The sequence below is a fragment of the Aegilops tauschii genome, chromosome 5 (genome assembly GCF_002575655.3).
Source record: "Aegilops tauschii subsp. strangulata cultivar AL8/78 chromosome 5, Aet v6.0, whole genome shotgun sequence".
Taxonomy (NCBI): Eukaryota; Viridiplantae; Streptophyta; class Magnoliopsida; order Poales; family Poaceae; genus Aegilops; species Aegilops tauschii.
In genome coordinates, this window is record NC_053039.3 from 539,752,234 (window position 1) to 539,759,117 (window position 6,884).

At 44.2% G+C, this 6,884-nt stretch overlaps 1 non-coding gene across 1 annotated transcript; it reads right to left on the reverse strand.

The window, feature by feature from the left end:
• Positions 1-6,291: 6,291 nt before the first annotated feature.
• Positions 6,292-6,364, reverse strand: TRNAE-CUC (transfer RNA glutamic acid (anticodon CUC)). The gene has a single exon. It is a non-coding gene; the product is annotated as a tRNA-Glu (tRNA).
• Positions 6,365-6,884: the final 520 nt, after the last annotated feature.

Genomic DNA, 6,884 nt, shown 5'->3' on the forward strand with positions numbered 1-6,884 from the left:
TGTGAAAAAAGAAAACAAGGCTGGTGTTTCCCACACGCCTGGTCTGGCCCAACTGGCGGCTCCCTTCAGTGAGGGTTTCCTTCCTGTCTCGCTGAATGCATGAGATAGGGACGCCCCACTGCAACGCGGGGAGGTGGGAATAGCAAGATAACACAGTTGCTCATGGAGGAAGAAAGGACACGGTGACCTATTCCCGTACATCTGCAACCGACGTTACACCCATATTCAAAACAAGCTCTTCGGAATATTGATCCGGTAAAGGTGAAAGGGAGTGGGCGACAGTGTCTTGTAAACACCGAGGAACTGGCGGACTTTATGGACGCAAATATAAAGGATTATTGGCGTCAGGCAATGGAAGAAGAAGTGGGATCGATCCAACACAACAATGTATGGGAGCTCGTGGATCTTCCCAACAAACAAAATGCCATAGAGATCAAGTGGGAATTTAAGATCAAGAAAGATGTTGAAGGACGTGTGACGCACAAGGCGAGGCTAGTGTCCAAAGGACACGTGCAAGAGGAAGGTGTTAACTTTGAAGAAGTGTTCGTTCCCGTTGCAAGGGTGGAATCATTGAGATTACCCATAGCTCTCGTGGATCAAGAATCATGGAAGATACATCACGTGGATGTAAAATCTGCGTTTTGAACGGTGAGTTAGAAGGAGATGTGTATGTGAACCAGCCACTAGGATTCATCAAAGAGGGAGAAGACCGCAAGGTACCGACGTTACACAAAGTCTTGGATGTGTTACGGCAAGGCCCTCGGGCATAGAACATCAAGATTGATCGAACTTTGATTTCTTTTGGATTTCAGAAAGCCCCACTAGATCATGCAATGTTCAAGCAAGGTGAAGGAAGAGATCGTCTACTAGTTGGCATCTACATCGACAACCTATTGATTACTGGAGAAGAGATGAAGAGGTGATTGCAAACTCCAAGCTACAAATAAAAACGTTTTTCCAAGATGGATGATCTAGGACTATTGAGTTACTACCTCAGGATCAAGGTGTAGCAAAAGACGGAGGGGATCACATTATGCTAGGAGGCATACGCAAGGAAGATACTTGAAAGTTGTGGCATGAAAGATTGCAATCCAATTGATGTTCCAATGGAACCTCGTCTTGAATTGAATAAGAAGAGTAAAGCACCCGTGGTAGATACAATCAGGCCCGGGCCCATAGTGGTGCCAAATGTGCGGCCCGCACAGGGCCCATAATTTTGAGGGGCCCTAAATTATTTATACAGGCCTAGTATTAAAAGAACTAAGCGCTAGCGCACTGGGCCGCTGGGCACGATGAGCCCATCGAGCCCTGAAACGGGATCGTCTCCTCGTCCTAAACTGCTCGATCTACGTTGTACTAGATGGAAACGGGATATTCCCTCAAAAAAGATGGAAACGGGATCGTTGCCTCGAGCCCTCGTCGGTCTAAAAAAACAACAGGATCGTAGCCTACAATAGTCGATCGGGATCGGGGAACGGGGATCATCTCGACTCTCGAACTCTCGATCGGGGAACGGGAAACCGCAGTCGCGTCGGCCGGACGGCGTCGCTACAGGAAACATCTCGTCGCCTTAGATCGATCGGACATGCCTGCGATCGGATTCAGGCCGCCGCCGCCGTTGCCTTGCTCCCCTCCTCTCTTAAATTTCAGACTCGTTGTCTCATCAGATTGATCGGTGACCGATTGCAGCCTTCAGGTGCTTAATGGCTAGCGAGTCCTTTTCCATTAACTTTGATTCCCACTCCTAATTCCTTATTTTCATTAACTATTGACAGGGATTTTTACTTCGTTAGAGACCGGTTCTTACCTCCTTGATTAAGAATCACATTGTAACAGTTCTACCTTAAAGCTATTGAAGTCCTATATGCGTACTTCTATGACATAACAAAGACTCAATGATTTGGCCACAATAGCACTTGAGAGTGAAGTGTTGAAGAAGATTGATTACGAGGATATCATTGAAAATTTCATTTTAAAGAATACTAAAAGACCCGTGCGTTGGATAGGTATGACTTTTTTATATGTCCAGTTGTTATGTAAGACATTACTAGCAAAAGACCCGTGCGTTGTAACGGAAGAAACACAGCTGCTACCATGTAAACCTAGGGCAAAATTTAAATATGGTCCAGCTCCAGCTTGTGCACCACAGGTTTGGCTGGCATGCTCGCACCATCGCGACTCCTGCCCAGCACTGCCTTGCCCATTAGAGATGGTCCTCACCTCACGGCTAATCTCTGGGAGGGGGCGTGTCATGTAATAGCCAACCCCATCAAAATATTCGCCATGCAAGGTCTTAGTCAACCTCTTCTGTTGGTTTCCCGCACTCGCCGCCGTGCATTGACTCAACATCAATTGTTTCAAACATAGAACTTTAGAATAGACATGAATATCAAGAGGCATTTCTTTATTAAAGGCACTTGGCTTTTGTACGGCCAAGTCAATATCTTTATCTTCCGGGAAGAATACTAATTCACTCTTTTTCTTCCTTGACCTCCCAAATCTAAGTTCACCTCTACCGTTGATGGAGAAACTATCTTAAAACACATAAATACTCAAATGTTTGTGATGGACAAAAACCACTCATCATCAAATCACTGGCTTCCTCAGATGAAGCATGATGGGAATAACTTGTTTCAACTCCTGGAAATAGCATCAAGTGTTAGCATAATATTAACTAAACAAATCTACAACGTCACTTGTAAAACCAACAAAAGGGGGAAAAGCGAACTACGATACATTCATTGAGGAGGCACATCCATAATCCTTTGTTCATTGTCCCCCGACAACTCTAATCTAGACGAACTGTTCCAGTTTTTGCATATAAGATGTAATATTAAACATAGAAGATAAATGCAGATTTTGTCGCTAAAACATGCATCAGCGTTGCAACGAGAAAAAAAAATACCTTCTATGTCTCTAGCTTATGGCCCCAGGTGTTGCAACATCATAAAAGAAAAAAATGCTGGATTTTACAGTTCATATATTCTTTGTTTAGTTCTATATATAAAATATATCATAAGGGGTATCGACAAATAGCAATAAATAATCAATCAGATTTAATAGGGGTGTTGTTGCATTAGATTCATAATATGCAACCCAACATGTGTACATATTCCCCTAATAATAAAAGATAAAATGGAGAGGAAACTCTTAATAAAAAATTTCAAAATATATAAGAACCATTGTAGTAGTAAGATTAATAAAATAGCATATTTTTAGACGAAAATACAAAGGTGAACATGGGTGCACACGCACCCACGAGAATAGTGAATTCATAAAAAATACTAAAAAAAATAAAAATTTCTGAAATTTTGCGGTGTGAATCTTAGTCGATCATTCTACTCATGTGTAAAGCTTCATGATGTATTGGCACCCATGGTATTCTTAGTGAAGAAAATACAAATGCAACCATACTATTCATCAAACAATGTTTTTTAATATAGCTTCGATTTTGTCATTTTTGCCCAGATTACCATGAATGTGATTTCTTCGTGGAACCTCATGTGTGAGTATACCGGTTGAATATCTATATTAAAAAGTAAATTCAGCCTTTTTTGATTTTTTCTAGCATTTTTTTGAATTTACTATTTATAAAGGGTGCGCGCGCACCCATGTTCACCACATCCGCGTCCCTTTTTAGAAGGAAATAAAACTACACACAAGTATTCTTTCTTCTTTGTGAATATATAACTTAATGCATTTTATTATCTAAGTCATGAACTTTACGCTCGCCTTGAATGATATATATGCTATCAGATATATATTGTTTCATTACTATTTGCATAATCTGATCAAAAGACATTGCCCTATCATAGTTGTTTTTATCACACTTTTTTTTGAGAGAGTTTTTATCACACATTACCTCAAACACATGGTGCGCAGCTTTAAAAGGTAACTGAACGCTGATGTTAAATTCATGGTCTACTCTGAAAACTTGATTCCACGAGGTTTCAAACAGAAGGCAAACAACAAACCGGCCAGCCACACGCACTCATAGCACGCCTGCAGCCAACATGCACGGACAAACCTGAAGACAGCCGAACACCACGCGCGCAGGTTGGCTGGGCCAGTGGGCCTCTCTCCCAGCCAGCACTCAAGCACATCAGACAGACAACATGACACACACATGCACAACACGCGGCCAACATTACACGCACAACACGGCCGGACGGCTGTCTCGCCTAAAACGACGCAGCCCGGTCACGCAGCCGCCGCGCGACCTAACCCGCTCCGACCACGTAGGTTGCCAAAAATCCGGATCGTCCGGGTCGAGAATTGCTACCCCTCCGGGACGAGGTGCGATGAGGGATATACATCTTCGGAACGTCAATTGGGAACGTGGATCGTGATCCAAACATTTTTGGGTCGATGACCCCGGGTTGTGGTGATTTTTCCATGGAAGGAAACAAAGATCCCGTAATTCCCCCTAAAAAGATTAGAGCAGTGATTTATTTCCCTTCTCACTAAATCAGAAAAAAGGGGGCTAGAAGCAGCTGTCTACGGCGTGATCTTCTCGTATGCGTTGTTTGCAAAGACTATCCCCCTAATCTCTCATCATCAGTTCAGCTGCTGGGATTCAGGATTCGAGCCGTCCAGGATTCTCCTGTTTGCCCATCCAGCCGCCCCTTCTTTTTTGTGCAGTTTTTCGTTCCCTAACCAACATTGGATTCTCAAGCTGCGGCGGCCAGCAGGGTGCGTATCCATTAATGGCGTGACTGCGGGAGCAGGAAGGGAAAGGGCGCATATGGCCGCAGGCAGCTCGACGACCTGCACGCGAGTGGCGGGTCACGGAAGTGTGGACACCAACAGTCTGGCAGAGTTGATTACTTTGGAGCGCGGTTGGCAGGTAAGCCTCGATCCACCCTGAACTCCCAATTCCCCACAGATGCCCTTGCCTTCTCCATGCAATCTTCCATATCGATCTGGGCTATCATCCCTCGATTAGGGTCGCGATCCGCCCAACGATCCACCTTGACCCCACCTCGTACCCGATCCTCGATTGGGGTCGATCGATCCCCGGTCAGGGAACACACCCTCGACCCACGAATCTGGCTACTATCTACGTCCTAGCTGGCCTCGTCATGGCGCACCCTAGTTGTTGCTGATGCATGCACTGGCTGCCACCACAGTGCGAGTGCTTAGTTCGTCGCACGCCTCCTCCAGCCGGCCGCCGCATGTCTTCTATGGCAGGCCGACGCAAGCACTGTCTGCTACGCTCGATTTATGTCACGGTCGATGCCCACCGCCCTCGTTCCTTCCGGTGTACAGAGAGAGGGAGGGCGAAGGTGCAGCGAGAGAGCGGAGAAGAATTCCCTGCCGCATCGGCGACCCAGCCTGCTTCGGCGCACTTAGCCTCGCCATGTCCTTGCCGCATCGGCCAGGAGTCCGCAGTGCTAGACCTCGTAGGAGTTATATCGTACCATGGACGCCGGTGAACTGTTTGGTTTTTTCCGTTACCCGTGTGTAGATCTATTTTTTTAATCTCAGCCGTCAACCTTTATGTTAACACAAAATCAACGGATGTAAAGAGATGACGTATGGAGAACTATGAAAGGTTCCGTCTTTTAATATTAGGTATAGATATTATATACTCCCTCTGTCTCATAATGTAAGACATTTTTGACACAAGTGTAGTGTCAAAAAAGTCTTATATTATGGGACGGAGGGAGTACATTATAATTTTTTTTCTATGAGATATATATGCATTATGATTGTTTGTTAGTTTATTCTTTTATGAGATAGGGCCCCATTTTTTAGTTTCGCACAGGGCCCCGATTTTGCCGGCACGGCCCTGGCTGCATGTGCAACTGACGCCGTGGTAGCATGGTTGTCTTATCTTTTCTACAGTTCTCCTACACTAGGGGAGCTTTTTTCGCTCAAGACACGAGTCCATTGTAATTTCTATTGCCTGTGCAATGCCAAAAAAATATTGAAAATCACAGCATGCTATCGTAGTAGTCTTCTTTTTCAAAAGCTTCGGGCTCTGTTGGGATAGTAAAAGAAACATGTACAGTTGGTCAGCTTGTTTCAGGTCGACTGAACGTTTCCATGTGTGTCTGGACTGTCCCTAAAGAACACAGAACATTAGATAGAAGTCTTCATCGTTCCCTGAAAAAAAGCTATAGAAGTCTTCATCATGCTTGCAAGTAGTCAGGAATGTATTTAACACATTAACACAAAACTGAAACTGTTTATAAAGATAACCAGGCAGAATACCTTAGACAAAAAAGCCATACTTTCTGGACGAACTGTTGAGTACTAAAATCTGATGAAAAAGAAAAAAAAAAGGATTTCCGTCGCCGGGACTTGAACCCGGGTCTCTCAGGTGAGAGCCGAGTATCCTAACCACCTAGACTACGACGGATTTGTGAGTACTAAAGCAAAACATTTGCATGACATAGGGATCTATCCTGGTCCCAAGGATCACACTCACCGCACATGGTTGAGGAAATATCCTGGTCGTTTTCGTGTACTCAAAAAATCAAGAATATGCCCCTCCATTTGCACGAGAAAGATCAACGCGAAAAAAATGCAATTGTCCTACTGAAGTCCACTAGGCTCTGTAGGAAGTCAAACATGTTCGTGTTTAATATGGGCAATGCGAGGATGGTTTGGTTTTCGCGTCGACTTCCTGATACGGGCAATCATAACATGTTCATGACACTTGGGTCACACTCATCTCAGGATTCAATTCCTTGAACATTTTATTTATTGTTACTAATCCTGATGTGATCTGTAAGTGTTATGATTTGGATTCTCAATGTTGGATGTTGAGTACAAGAGATTATTTGGGAGTGAGGGTACAAATTATTTGAATCTTTTTTATAGATGCTTAGTATGATATCTCTCTAATAAGCCAGATGTTAATCGTGGGCGTGCAATAA